The sequence below is a fragment of the Equus przewalskii genome, chromosome 16 (assembly GCF_037783145.1).
Source record: "Equus przewalskii isolate Varuska chromosome 16, EquPr2, whole genome shotgun sequence".
Lineage (NCBI taxonomy): Eukaryota > Metazoa > Chordata > Mammalia > Perissodactyla > Equidae > Equus > Equus przewalskii.
Window position 1 is genome coordinate 47,696,831 of NC_091846.1, and position 14,223 is coordinate 47,711,053.

Below are 14,223 nucleotides of genomic sequence, written 5' to 3' on the forward strand. Positions count from 1 at the left end.
CTGGCATAAAAACAGACACATAGATCAATGGAACAGAATTGAGAGCCTAGAAATAAACCCATCCGTATACCTTCAAGTAATATTTGACAAAGGAGACAAGAATGATCAATGGAGAAAAGATAGTCTCTTCAATAAACGGTGCTGGGAAAATTGAATATTCACATGCAAGAGAATGAAACTAGACTCTTATCTTATTCCACCCACAAAAATTAACTCAAAATGAATTAAAGACATAAATGTGAAGCCTGAAATCCTAGAACCTCCTGGAAGGAAACAGGGCAAAAGCTCCTTGACATTGATCTCAGCAGTGATTTTTGGATGTGACACGTAAAGCACAAGCAGCAAAAATAAATAAATGGGACTAAGTCAAACTGAAAAGCTTCTACACAGCAAAAGAAATGATCAACAAAGTGAAAAGGCAACCCATGGAATGAGAGAAAATATTTGCAGACCATATATCTGATGAGAAATTAATATCCAAAATATATGAGACTCACACAACTCAAGAGCAAAAAAGAAAAACAATTCAATTAAAAAATGGACAAATGACCTGAATAGACATTTTTCCAAAGAAGACATTCAAACAGCCAACAGGTATATGGACAAGGTGCTCAACATCACTAAGCATCAGGGAAATGCAAATCAAAATAACAATAAAATATCACCTCATACCTGTTAGAATGGCTATCATCAAAAAGGCAAGAGAGAAAAGGTGCTGGTAAGGATGTGGAGAAAAGGGAACACTTGCGCACTGTTGATGGGAATGTAAATTGGTATAGCCACTATAAAAAAAAGTATGGCGTTTCCTCTGAATATTCAAGATAGAACTACCACATAATCCAGTAATTCCATTTCTGCATATATATCTGAAGGAAACGAAATCACTATCTTTAGATATCCGCACCCTTATTCACAATAGCTGCTTGTTCAATACAGTATTATTCACAATAGCTACTTGTAATAGCTAAGACACGGAAACACCCTAAGTGTTCATCAATGAATAAAAGGATAAAATGTAATATATATACCCATTATGTATATATACATTATATATATTTATATGTAATATATGTATATTATACATAATAATGAATAATTATTATTCATAAAAAAGGATATCGTGCCATTTGCAAAAAATAGGTGAACCTGGAGACATTATGCTAAGTGAAATGTTAGGCAGAAAAGGATAAATACTGTATAATATCATTTATATGTGGAATCTAAAAACTGAACTCATAGAAACAGAGAACAGATTGGTGGTTGCCAGAGGTGGGAGGTGAGGGTGTGGGAGGAAATGAGTGAATGTGGTCAAAAGGTACAAACTTTCAGTTGCAAGATCAATAAGTTCTGGTGATATATTGTATAGCATGGTGACTATAGTTAGCAATATTGTATTGTAAACTTGAAGGTTTCTAAGAGAATAAATATTAAAATTATCATGAGAAAAAAATTATAACTGTGAGTTGATGGATGTGTTAACCAAACTTATTGTGGTGATCATTTTGCAACGTACACATGTATCAAATCACCATGTTGTACTCCTAAAACTTATATAATGTTAGAAGTCAATTAAATATCAATAAACTGGAAAAAACCAGAAAAAATCTAAGAATAAAACAAACGGCAAGAAAATACAAATAAAACAAGATATGGATAAACACATATGTATTGATCATTGCAATAAATATAAATAGTTTATGCTCTTTATATGCTACTAAAAGACAAAGACTCTTAAAAAGATTTAAAATCCAACTGCATGCTATGTTACAAGGGACATACCTAAATCCAAATGATACAGAAAAGTTTAATATAAAAGGTCAAGAAAGCATTTTTCACACAAGTATAAACAGAAAAGGCAAGTGTCACATTCTTTGTTTCAGGTAATAAATGTTACACAAGACAAAAGATACCATTTTGTATTGTTAAATGGAACAAATGTCACTGTAGTTCTGTGAGTCTTGATACTTTATGAAGAAGTAATATAGCATTATAATACTTGAAACAAAAAATTTAGAAATGCAAGGGAAAATGAAGAGAAATAGAGTTGTGGGACAGTTAAGGCAACCTCTCCAGGGTTATTCAGAAAGAAACATAGGTACTATTTCCTTGGGCAGATTTTGTGGAGCATGACTCATCCAGTTCTTGGATGGGTCTAGAGTGAGCAGCCTCAGACCTTTATGTCAGGGTAGTTTATATTCTGTCCTAATAATATTATCTGTCTTAACAACTATTGTAGAGTTACCAACATCTATAGAATGGAATTCATTATTTTCCCCTCCAAAGCCAGCAGTTCTGTCTTGTGTGCGATAACTCATTTAATTATGATGCAATTCACTCAAGCTACCAAGCTATAAACCTGCCGTCCTTGACTCCCCTCACCTCTAAAAATCTATTGAATCTGGCTCTTCTCCCTTTCACTGTTGCCGCCTTATTTTAGGCTTCTTTTGGCCTAAGCAATTTTATCTCTGGCACTGGACTCTTATTAACCCCATGACACCACTTTCTCCAGAAAGTTCTGTTGGTTTCTTTTGCCCAAACCATAGGATCAAAATCCAACTCCTTACACTGTTATAATATCTTTATCAATCTGCTCTTCTCTCCACAGCTTTTCAGATTTATCTCCCACCATTCTTCCCATAATCTTCCATTTATTAAGATGTATGTTATTGCTTTGCTAAAATTTTTACAGTTAACTAAAGCACCAGACCCACTTATGACTGTCTTTTCAACTGCCATTCTCTCCTTTTGGAATAGCCTTCTCTGATTCTTTTTTATTCATTTTTATTTATTCTTTAAGATGCAGACTCAAATGTCACCTAGTCTCAGAAACATTCTACAACTTTCCCGGAAAAATTCAATTCTGTGCTGTTCGTATTCATTTTAATATCCCTTAATCAGCGAATATACATATAATTTTATCCAGCTACTGATCTGCCTTCCTCACTAGTAGTGAAACCCCAGAGGTTAGAAGTGTCTTATTTATCTCTGAGTTCTTAGGTACGGGCTCTCATTAGGCTCTCAGTGAATATTTTTAAATGAATGATAAGGAATATAGAAATTTTAAAAGTAAGGGGAGGTATCAGACAATAAAATTGTAAATCCTGACCGTCTGTATTTGTGATCTAAGCTCTGTGGACTGAAAAAGCCCACACCACCAATCACTTATGGATAGAGTGATCTTAATTCCCTGTTTGCCTTGGGTAGCCGCATTTTTATATCTATTCTTCTGGCCTAATTATTAGTAGCACCTCCTTTCACTCTCAAAAGTGTCCCAGTCTGAACAATGTTCACCATATTTATACACAAAATGAATTTCTAAAGACAATAATTTTACAGCTTTAATTTTTTTTGATCCAACTAAGTTTCCATCTAGGAAATGTTGTTCCCTCTTCATCCTCACCACTTCATTCCCATTTCCCCCTTCTGACCACTCTTTCCCACCCACACTCTGTAGGTAACGAATCTCTTTAGTTTCTGATTTACCCTTCCTGTATTTATTTTGCATAAATGAGCAGATACATGTGTATTTTCTTATGTCCTCTTCTTTCTTTCTTGTTTTAATATAACAGCTTTATTGACACATAATTCACATACCGTAAAATTTACTCACTTAAAGTGTATATGTCATTGGTTTTTAGTATATTCACAGAGTTGTGCAACCATCACCACAATCCATTTTAGAGCATTTTCATCACCCCCAAAGGAAACTCTGTACCCATTATCAGTTATTCTTCATCCTCTCCCAACTTCAGCCCTAGAAAACCATTAATCTTTGGTAACTAGCTTCTTGCACGTAGCAAAATATTTTCAAAGTATCTATGTTGTAGTATGGATCAGTACTTCATTTCTTTGTATGGCTGAATAATATTCCATTGTATGGATATACTACATTTTATTTATCCATTTTGATGGACATTTGGGTTGTTTCCACTTTTGGGCTATTATACATAATGTTGCTATGAACATCTGTGTACAAGATGCATGTTTTCATTCCTCTTGGATACATGACTAGGAGCGGAATTGCTGGGTCATTAGGTGACTCTATGTTTAACATTTTGAGAAACTACCAGACTGTTTTTCCAAAGTGGCTGCACCATTTTATATTCTCACCAGCAGCATGTGAAGATTCCAATTTCTCCATATTCCCACCAACTTGTTATTATGTCTTTTTTTTTTTATTACAACCATCCTCGTATTTCCTTCTTTCTTACCTGAAGTGTAGAATACTATAGATACTCCTTTGCATTTTATTTTTCTCACTTAATATATCCTGGAAATATCTCTAAATCATTTTAGAGGGATCTTCCTTCCTGCATAGTGTTCCATATGTAAATATATCATGATTTATTCAACCACTTTCCTATGTATGAGCATTTGGCTTATTGTCAATATTTTTCAAGTACAAACAATGCTGCAATAGACAACCTTATGCATATGCATTTTCATATTGTTAGAAGAGTATCTTCAGGATAGATTCCTAGAAGTGGGATGGCTGAGTCAAAAGATAAGTGCATATGTAGTATTGTTAAATATTGAAAAATTTTTCTCCAGAAGAGAGATACCAATTGTCATTCCCACAGCAATGTATGAGAATGTCTATTTCCCCACAGCTTCGCCAAAAGAATGTGTCATCTTGGTTTTTAACTTTTCGTACTCTGACAGATGAGAAATGATATCTTTGTATTGTTTCTATTTCAATTTTTCTAATTTGAATGAGATTGAATATTGTTCATGTTTGAGAATTATTTTCAAATCTTTCTTCATGAATTTTCTGTTCACCCCTTAATTATCTTTTAAAGAAGTTAATAAATAACAAAAAGTGTCTTTCATATTCATTCACACATTTACCATTTCTAGCACTCAGCTTTACTTTCTATGGATCCAAGTTTCTATCTGGCAGCATTTTCTTTCAGCTTGAAGAACTACGTTGAACATTTCTCTTAGCATAGGTCTGCTGGCAACACATTTTCTCAGCTTTTTTTTTCCTAAAAAAGTCTTTGCCTTCATTTTTTGACAGATATTTTTGCTAGATGTAGAAATCTAGATTGCTGGTTATTTTCTTCTAGTACTCTGTGGTGTTCTGTTGTCTTCTGGCTTATGCCTTCTCTGACAAGAAGTCTGCAGTCATTCTGATCATGTTCCCCTACCTGCCCAGGTTACTGGTGTACAACCCTTGAGCAATCACTGAGGATCTCTGGGAAGGAGTTTTCAGGTCGGTGCAGTCCTGGATTGTGTCTGTACCTTCCTTGAGGTTTTATCTGCCATGCTTGCCCACACTTTGCCAATAAATGTTTATGAATGGTTTGATGGGTTACCTTATCATCCTGCTACTTTTCAAGAGATGACAGTAGCCTCAGGTCTTTTCTTCTATAGGAAAATTTGCTACTTTCTGGATTTTTGTTCATTCAGATTTCTTTGTGTACCCAATTTTGTGATGAGTTAAAAAAAATAAAAGACTGTGATTTTGCAGCTTCTCCAGCTCGCTAGGGTGAGAGCAATATTCTCTTGTGACCTAGATCTAATGAAGCAGAAGTTCATGGCTTCCGATGAGAAAGGTTGTAGTATCTCTAATTAGCTCATTTGTACACACACTCAGTGTTATGAGTGCTGTGAAGGCCCTTGTTAAGATATGATCACTCTTTATTTTACTATAGGGAACGTGAGTTTTGGCAAGGAGATGTAAAGTTTAATTGTTAAACCTAGAAATAATTCAATCTATAGTCTCCTAGTGGTAATCAAAGAGCAACTGACTTGTTTTCAAAGCTTAGTATTGTCAAAAGGATTCAAACAGTATCATGGTTAAAGCTACTACAGTAAATATTAGCAAAATATTTGTAGATCACGATGCTCTATAACCTCCAATAAATTGAAGTTTTGGTTTTCTTTTGAGTTTCTCTTGAGCTGACACTCTTCTTGCACAGACATCTGCTCAAATTCAGCACCATACTAGAAAATGTAATTTTGGGGAATGGGTACAGATTTCTAGTTTGCATCACTTCTTCTCTCTTTTATTATACGTCAAATAAGAAATTTCACCACGAAGATCATGTCACCTCCACAAAAGTTTTAACGGTTAAGAAAAGTTTTGACCATACTTTCCACTTGTATTAGAGAGTGTATTTATCTACATTATTTCATTATGTTAGATTCAAGATGTAATCATTTGCATGAATGAGTTAAATATTTCATTTCCAGGAGTGAATGACATCTCTAACACTTTGGTTTTCTGAAAGAGTAGCAATTCAAGAGAGATTATGTTACTTTTCATTTGAATAAATGTCAGATATCAGAAAATGAAATGAAATGCCTTTACATTTAATTGCATCACAGCTGATTTTGGAATTGCTTGGTACTTTTATTGTTTCAAAAATATTAGTGTGCTGTAAAATCAATGTTCTATTATTCTTTCCAAGGTGGATATTCTAAATTTATTAGTTTTTATTTAGGGATTGATAATACAATAGTATAGTGCTATTCATAGCTGGCTTAGAAAAGGATCTGAGCATTCTGTTCTCTTGGTGTTTACAAACCATGTTTAATCTTTTGATGTTTGGGCAATGTTTATATGAGGTAAGTGCATTTTGTTCAAGGCATACTTTCTCCATGTTGATTTTCTATCCATTGCTTGAAAGGAAATGGTATGAAGCGTATGGGGAAGAAAGTTGCTTTTGCTCTCCCACCCTGTCCCCCTCAATTGCTACCTTTCCCAGAGAAAAAGAGTCACCATCAACCACCAAAACTTAGGGCTTTGGGGAAAGTCTTATGTGTGTGTGGCAGGAGTAGGATGCCATGTGCAGAGTGAGAAACTAGTTTTTCTCTCTTCTCCTTTAATAAATCCTCCTCTTGTATGGAGGGATTTACCTGAGTTCTTTTTCATCATTTCTGTTACAGCATTTTTGGATGGTAGGGCAGTGTAGGAGGGAGAAAGCAGGATTAATCTAGCAAAAAATGCCCTGAGCCTTGAGTGTGTTGCGTCTTCATTCTGCCTAGAACAGATGGGTAGGGAGGCGTAGTCCATGAGACTTTCATCTTCCATCACCTGTTGGGTGGCTCTAGAAGTGTGCTAAACTTTCCCCACTGACAACTAGGTAGAGTTGAAGGTAAAAATGCTTTCAGTTTGCTTAGGGATTTATCATTTATCTTATTATCTTTATCTTTACAATTTGCTTTTTATAAAGTTCTAAGGTAAGCAGAACCCAGACTGTTAATTCGACTTTACCTGTCAGGTAACTAAGCTGAGAGAATAATTAACCAAGTTCATACAGTCTGCAAATGGCAGAAGCAAATGCAAACCCAAGGTGCAGACTTCAAATTGTTCTATTGCTGGATAGTGCTGCCTTTTCCCCTTTGCGACCAGCAATTCACTTTCCTGGGTGACTGCAAGTTTGAACTTCTAGGGGAGCTCAGCACTGTTCTAATATTTGTTTTGACTCAATGCATTAGCAAAATTGCTAAAAGCAGACAGCTTTAGGTTAAGGAGAAAAGCTGCGTTGGATGCATTGAGAAAAAATGCAAGGAGAAATTAAAAGAGAAATGAATTTCCGAGTACTCTGAATGTTCTTACTTGTACCTTTTTCTCTGGTCTCTTTTTAGATCTCAACTATGTTCCTGTTTTGCCTTTCCTGAAGTCAAACAAATGTTCAATAGCCACGTGGATATTTGGCTTGTTATTTGTTCATTCATTCATTCAGCATTTATGGAATCCTAGCTGTATACTAATCATTGCATTTGGCCCAGGAATTAAAAAATGATTAAAAAGCATCTCCTGCTTTCAAAGAGCAGGTTGTGTAGTGAACAAGACAGAAAATTTAGCAGAGACCATAGTCTTTCTATTGATTACAGATTAGAGATCACATGTGTTAATTTCTCCCTCCCCTTGCCACTGTCTTTCCCATTGCCACTTTACTCAAGAAAATGGAATTCTGCTCTTTTATATGTCTATTGATTCTGAATGGGCTCTGCAAATGTGTAGGGTTCTATCTACCTATTTTATAAACTTAGAAAGGGCATAGCTGTTCAGTCAGAGAGCTTCTCCAAAACACTCTGCCTCTCTTCTTTAGAAAAGATTCCACATCCGTCTCTGTGCCACTGTTGTCGAGTATTATTTTGTAGAACAATGCATTTTGCTATTGTGATAGAGTGGAGGTTCTCAAAATATGGTCCATGGAAGCCTGGGGGTCCCTAAGGCCCATTTAAGAGTCTGTGAAGTCAAGCTATTTCATAATTAAAGGAAAATATTTTCTCTACTCACAATACTTCTGATACCAAATGTGTGGGTTTTTCCCCACACCAACAGCCAATTCTCCAACTCCTCAGACATCATTTGGGTGTCCAATGATTCAATTCAATGCTGACACTACCTAGAATTAACCTCAGACTCTGCAAGGTAAGGGTTCAGTCCCACATCACTGCCCCCCACTTCAGATACAATCACAAGCCTAGGTCTCCTGTACTCCTGACTGACCACCTACAAATTGGAGGTTGCCTGATCCTCTCCACAGGTTTGATAATTTGCTAGAACAGTTCATAGAACTCAGGAACAGCTTACTTATATTATTGGTTCATCATAAAGAACACAACTTAGAAACAGCCAAATGGAAGAGATGCACAGGGCAAGGTATGGGGAAGGGGCATGGAGCTTCCATGCCCTCTCTGTGTGAGCCACCCTCCCAGCACCGCAATGTGTTCACCAGCCCAGAAGGTCTCTGAACCCTTTTCTTTTTTTTAAAGATTGGCACCTGAGTTAACACCTTTCTTTCTTTCTCTTTTTCTTCTTCTTCTCCCAGAAGCCCCCCAGTACCTAGTTGTATATTGTAGTTGTAGTCTTTCTGGTTGTGCTATGTGGGATGCCACCTCAGCATGGCCTGAGGAGCATTGCCATGTCCACACCCAGGATCTGAACCAGCAAAATCCTGGGACACCAAAGCAAAGCACACAAACTTAACCACTTAGCCATGGGGCGGTCCCTCTGAACTCTTTTGTTCAGGGTGTTTATGGAGGTTTCATTACATAGGCATGATTGATTAAATCATTAGCAAATGGTGTTTAAGTCAATCTTCAGCCCCTCTTCCTTCCCCAAAGGAAATTTATCTTTTGTTAAGGTTTATATTTATAAAATAATATACTCATAGTCTTTTTAGCATATGAAAAATTGACATCTTAAAAAAAGGAGGATCACCTAAAACAGACCAACTTGCCATAGTAAATAGTCAAGAAAAAAAAAGGTTTGATTATTATGTCATCTTGAAAAAATGAAACTATGTATTATGCAATAAGTTATGTATGCTGTTTTCACATGACCAAGAATGAATCAAGGTTTAATTTTGATTGGTATAATTTTTCAGACAAAATAATGTGAAAACAGATTATCTTCTTCATTCCGTGTTTGCATACTGTAACCATGAAGGGAGTCATTCTTTCTGAAGATCAATTGTCCTAAATGTTTCTTTTAATCCTGTTTTAGTTATCATTCTTGCCTCTTCCTATCATTCTTTCCGTTTTCTCTAGACTGATTGTTGACCAGTCTAATTTTGCCAGATATTAATTTGTCAAAGGCTTTGTGTATATTTTAAGTAATCTTCTAACTTCAATTTCTGTTTGTAAGTGATATGCATAGTATTATCAGATGTCCGCAAATCAATGAGAGCCCCTTGCTCACAGATATCACTAGACACTAGAGTCACCTGGGGAATGATGTCAGTTCATTAGTGAATGTTTTCAGATTAGAATGACTTTTGCTTCTACATGCAACCTCAGAATAGAATGAACTCATAGAATGAATAGCAAGTTCAAGTTTATGCCTAAGTATTATAGAAACTCCCAAATGTACTTAGTTCCACTTTTACAGTTTCTTTTAGGCCTTTCCAGAACTCTGTTTTCTTGGGCAGAGAGATATACTATTCATGTTGAGATAGATTGAATTGATGGATGCTCTTCTAACATAGAGCATTCTGCTACTCTGCTTAGTTGTGGCTTAGGAAGGATGCTCATTATTAAAAAAAATAAACAAATCAATATGTATCTTACAAAAAAATAGAAGGAAGAACTTAGGAGAGAGAAAACTTTAGGAAAGCAACTATGAATACAAGTAGGATATACAAATATAATCTTATTTCTCATTTGCCATAACGAAACAAATGTGTACATAACCATAATTATATACCTATGTCTTTTAAGTTCAGGAACACTTTTTTCCATTTAGGAGCACACTGATTTTATGATATTATTTTAACTTACTATTTTAAAAAAATGCCTATTAGAAGCCTCTTTTTTTTGTTTTTATGATAGATTCCAACTTATATCTTAATTGACATACTGACATGTCATATAATATTGTAATTTTCGTGATCATCTGCTTGGGTTTCTATATAAAAACATTACTCGTATCAAAAAGAAAACAAGAATATAGAACTTTTTAAATAACTTCTCTTTATTTTAAAATGATGGTAATATTTCATTATGAAAATGGAACATATCCACTAACAGAAAACATAAAGAATGTGGGAAAGTAGGAACAACTCACCAGAACAAGTACTGACATTTCTAATACTTGCTCTCAGTTTTTTCCTGTGCTATGTGAATTTTTTGTATTTCAAATTAAGCTGCAGATGATATTTTGTTTTCCTATTTTCTCTTTATTGCAAGAAGAAAGTTTTAAAAACTCTTGAATGGGGTCTTACATATACTAAGCGTCTTTCTCCATATTCCTAGTCAAAAGAGAACAGTATGGCTTAGTTCATTGTGGTCATGCTTATATTGTGGTTGAGATATTTTGAGTTTAAGAGTTTACATACATCATTTAATTCAGTTTTCTCAAGAACCCTGTGAGACAGTTATTATTACTGTAGCCATTTTACAGGCAAGAAAGCCAAGGTTCTTAGAAATTAGGCAACTTGCCCAAAAGTCCTATTGATAGTAAGCACCTGGCATTGGAACCCAGGTTTCATTTGACTGCAAAGCCTCCAATTTTAACCCCACACTCTATAGCCGGCCATGTTAAAGTGGTTCATTAATATTTAAAGTGAAAAGTAAAACAGTTTAGATTGCTTAGTGGTCATCTTTCCAGATTTGTGCTCTCCTGGTTGAGTGATCCTGGTTGTGGTTCTCCTTTGGATGGGAAGTTCCAAGTTTATCTTACTGAGCTGGTGCTTTTTCCATAGTCTGTGGGAAAATTGAGAACATCACTGCTCCAAAGATCCAGGGACTGCACTGGCTGTGGCAGGTGACCCTCTAAAGGAGGGCCAGTGGGATGCACAGTGAGAGCCTGCATAAGGCATAGGCTGTCTTCAATGGCACCCTAGTGAATGAGCAAACCCTGATGGCAGCTCCCCACTGAGTAACCAACCTGGGGAAGTTGACCCTGATCAACACAGCCGACCTCAAAGTCATCTTGGGAAAATATGACCAGGATGACCACTAAGATGAGAAGACCATCCAAAACTTGCAGATTTCTGTTATCATTCTCTAACCCAGCTGTGATCCCCATCCTGCTTGATGCTGACATCACCATTCTGAAGATCCTGGACAAGGCTCACATTAGCACCCCAACCAGCCCATCTTCCTAGTGGCCACTTGGGACTGCAGCACCTCCTTCCACATGTCCAGCATCACATAGCCTGCTGGAAGGTGCTAGCAGACCTGAGGAGCACTGGGTTCAAGAATGACACATTTGCATTTGTGAGTGGTCAAGGTGGTGGAACTCGCTGCTGTGTGTGGCGCAGCATGAAGGCCACAGCATCCAAGTTAGTGTCATGAACAGCATGTTCTGTGCCAGCTGGGACCCCAATATCCCTTCTGACATCTGCATGCAGAGACTGTGTGTGTGTGTGTGTGCGCGTGCTCACGCGTGCACGTGTGTGTGGTACCTTCATCCATCCATCCATGAGTGTGTTGCACGAGGCAGTGTAGACCTGAAGTGTGATTTTGCCCATTAATTTGGCTGTGCCAGGGAGAAGCTTCTGATTTTAGGGACGAAACAGTGGAGAAGGAGTAAAATGCAGACCCTGGGAGTCCATTACCCCCGACTGCTTGGACAACTATTTGGAAGACACCAGGGCTTACAAGAAATGTTTCTTTTTCAAAAAAAGAGACCATATAAATAGCAAAGAAAATCTCCCCCTTCAACCAACCTGGCGGCTTCTCTACTCTTCATTGGTGTGAACGTCACGGTCAGCTTTGGTTGAGAGAGAGAAAACTGGGGAGTTCTGGGCTTCATGAAGTCTCTTCCAAGGCTCCAGCCAAACCAAGTTCCAAAGAGCCACCCGTAGGACAGCCCAGGACAGCGGAACTTGGATGTGGCACATGCTTTTGTGTACATTGCCACAGTACAGTGTGTTCCTTTTCTTCCCAATCCTCTGTACACATGTTAATAAAATGATGGCTGGTTTCTGACCCACAAACAAACAAACAAACAAACAAACAAACGAAAAAGTACCCCAACCAACCAACCAAACCAAACAAAAACAAAAAATCCTGGTGTGGAGTGACTGGTTGGTATTTACAGACCATTGCATGCATGGAATAGAAACAAGAGATAGAACCTGAGTCTGACGAATGAACACAAGGGGAAATGCCCTCAGGAAGTCAGAGGGAAAAAAGTTTTCTGGAGGAAGTGGAGCTGAGGAGTTGGCTACAGATCCCATGGATCACAGCCAGGAGGGACGGAACAGAAAAACTATAAAAGTGACTGAGACAAAAACTGAAGTAAAATGGCTCAAGGCTTTTTGAGATCCGGTACCTGGCGGTGTAATCAACAGATGATTTCCTCTGAAGTTCAGGGGAAAAGAGATGCATGAAAGGCTCTCCAGGGACGGAGTGGAGGTGAAGAAGCAGTGTTGTCGACGCCACGTACACAGGCAAATTCTCTAATGAGTGATTTCCAGTATCAAGTTCAACTCACACTGAAGATATATGCAAAAAGCAGGTCAATGATTTCAGCATGTGGTTATAGTTTTATTTCATCAATTTTGCCATTTGATGAGGCTAGTTGCTTTTGTCTCAGTGCATTGTAGCTGATGCAGTATCTTTATGTATGAGACATTGAACGGTATATCTTCCTTTAAATACATTAAAAGAAACCCTAATTATACAATTTAAGATTTTTAAGATCAGCCTTTGGTTGAATCTCTTTGCTTAATGTCTTCTGGAGGTCATAAAAATGGTTAACTGTTTAAGTTGATTGCAGAGAAAGTTACTGTTCATTCCAAATGTAGGTTTTTCAGAGAGTGTTCCTGGCAGTTGCTACAGTTGGCTTTTTCAAACTTAAATGGGAATCAAGATTCAGAACTGGTTTTGGTGGACCCGGGGGAAGAGTCTGGAAAATAGGCCATTGGTCGAGATGAATCTGGCCCAGATACTTTAAAGCCTGGGGGTATATTTGGAAGATAATAATTTTGGACAAAGAAAAATCTTAATGCTGTTTCTCTCTACAAGCCACTTCATAGTGAACTTTGTTATTCTTTTTTTCCTGAAATATCTTAAAAATATGCCTTCTTTAAGGAAAAGTTTATGTAATACCTATGTTTTGACTTATTTTATAGAATGCTCAAGTAATATTTAACAAAGAATTTTTCTTAAGTGTTTACTATTTTGTATTATCACTGTGTTTTGTAAATCACCGTATTAGATGCTATTTTTAATTTCTTTATCAATATGCTCCATTTTGAAACTTCCACTATTAAACATTTTGATGTTATTTCCAATGTCACTCATTTTCTCTCATAATAAATCTGATACCAAACCTTGAGTTTTGAGATGTTACATTTCATATCTGTGTGCCTGCACAGAATTTAGTTGAGTATCGCATGTTCTCAATGAATATTCTCGGTCCTTAGTTCTTCCATGCCTAGAATATTTGTAAGAATATTTTGGTACATGATTTAATCCACAGAAAACATAGATCTTAATAAAAAAATTATTGAGTGGGCAAAAAATATATATATTGAATACATTTTGGACTGATTACCAGTGCAATTAAAAAAATGGAGAATCAAGAATGGGAATATAACAATATTTTTTTTGTTGTTTTTACTCAAGTTTATATCAAAGGAGTGAAAATATAATAGTTCACAGTGCCTAAGAGTATGAGTATATTTTCAGCATTTAAGAACTACTAGTTGAAACGCATCATGTAGGATGATATCTCTAGAATCGCATTTTTGGAGATAATTTTAAAATAAACAGTATCAAAGGCTTCATTTGATCTCATGCAGAACAGTAAACAGA

At 36.5% G+C, this 14,223-nt stretch overlaps 1 long non-coding RNA gene across 1 annotated transcript in view; it reads left to right on the forward strand.

Annotated features, from left to right (window-relative positions):
• Positions 1-13,742, forward strand: part of LOC139076356 (uncharacterized) — an 82,268-nt gene extending 68,526 nt beyond the window's left edge. The window contains exon 4 of the long non-coding RNA XR_011527900.1: positions 7,594-13,742. This is a non-coding gene — a long non-coding RNA (uncharacterized lncRNA). The remainder of the gene's footprint in view (positions 1-7,593) is intronic.
• The last annotated feature ends 481 nt before the right edge of the window (positions 13,743-14,223 follow it).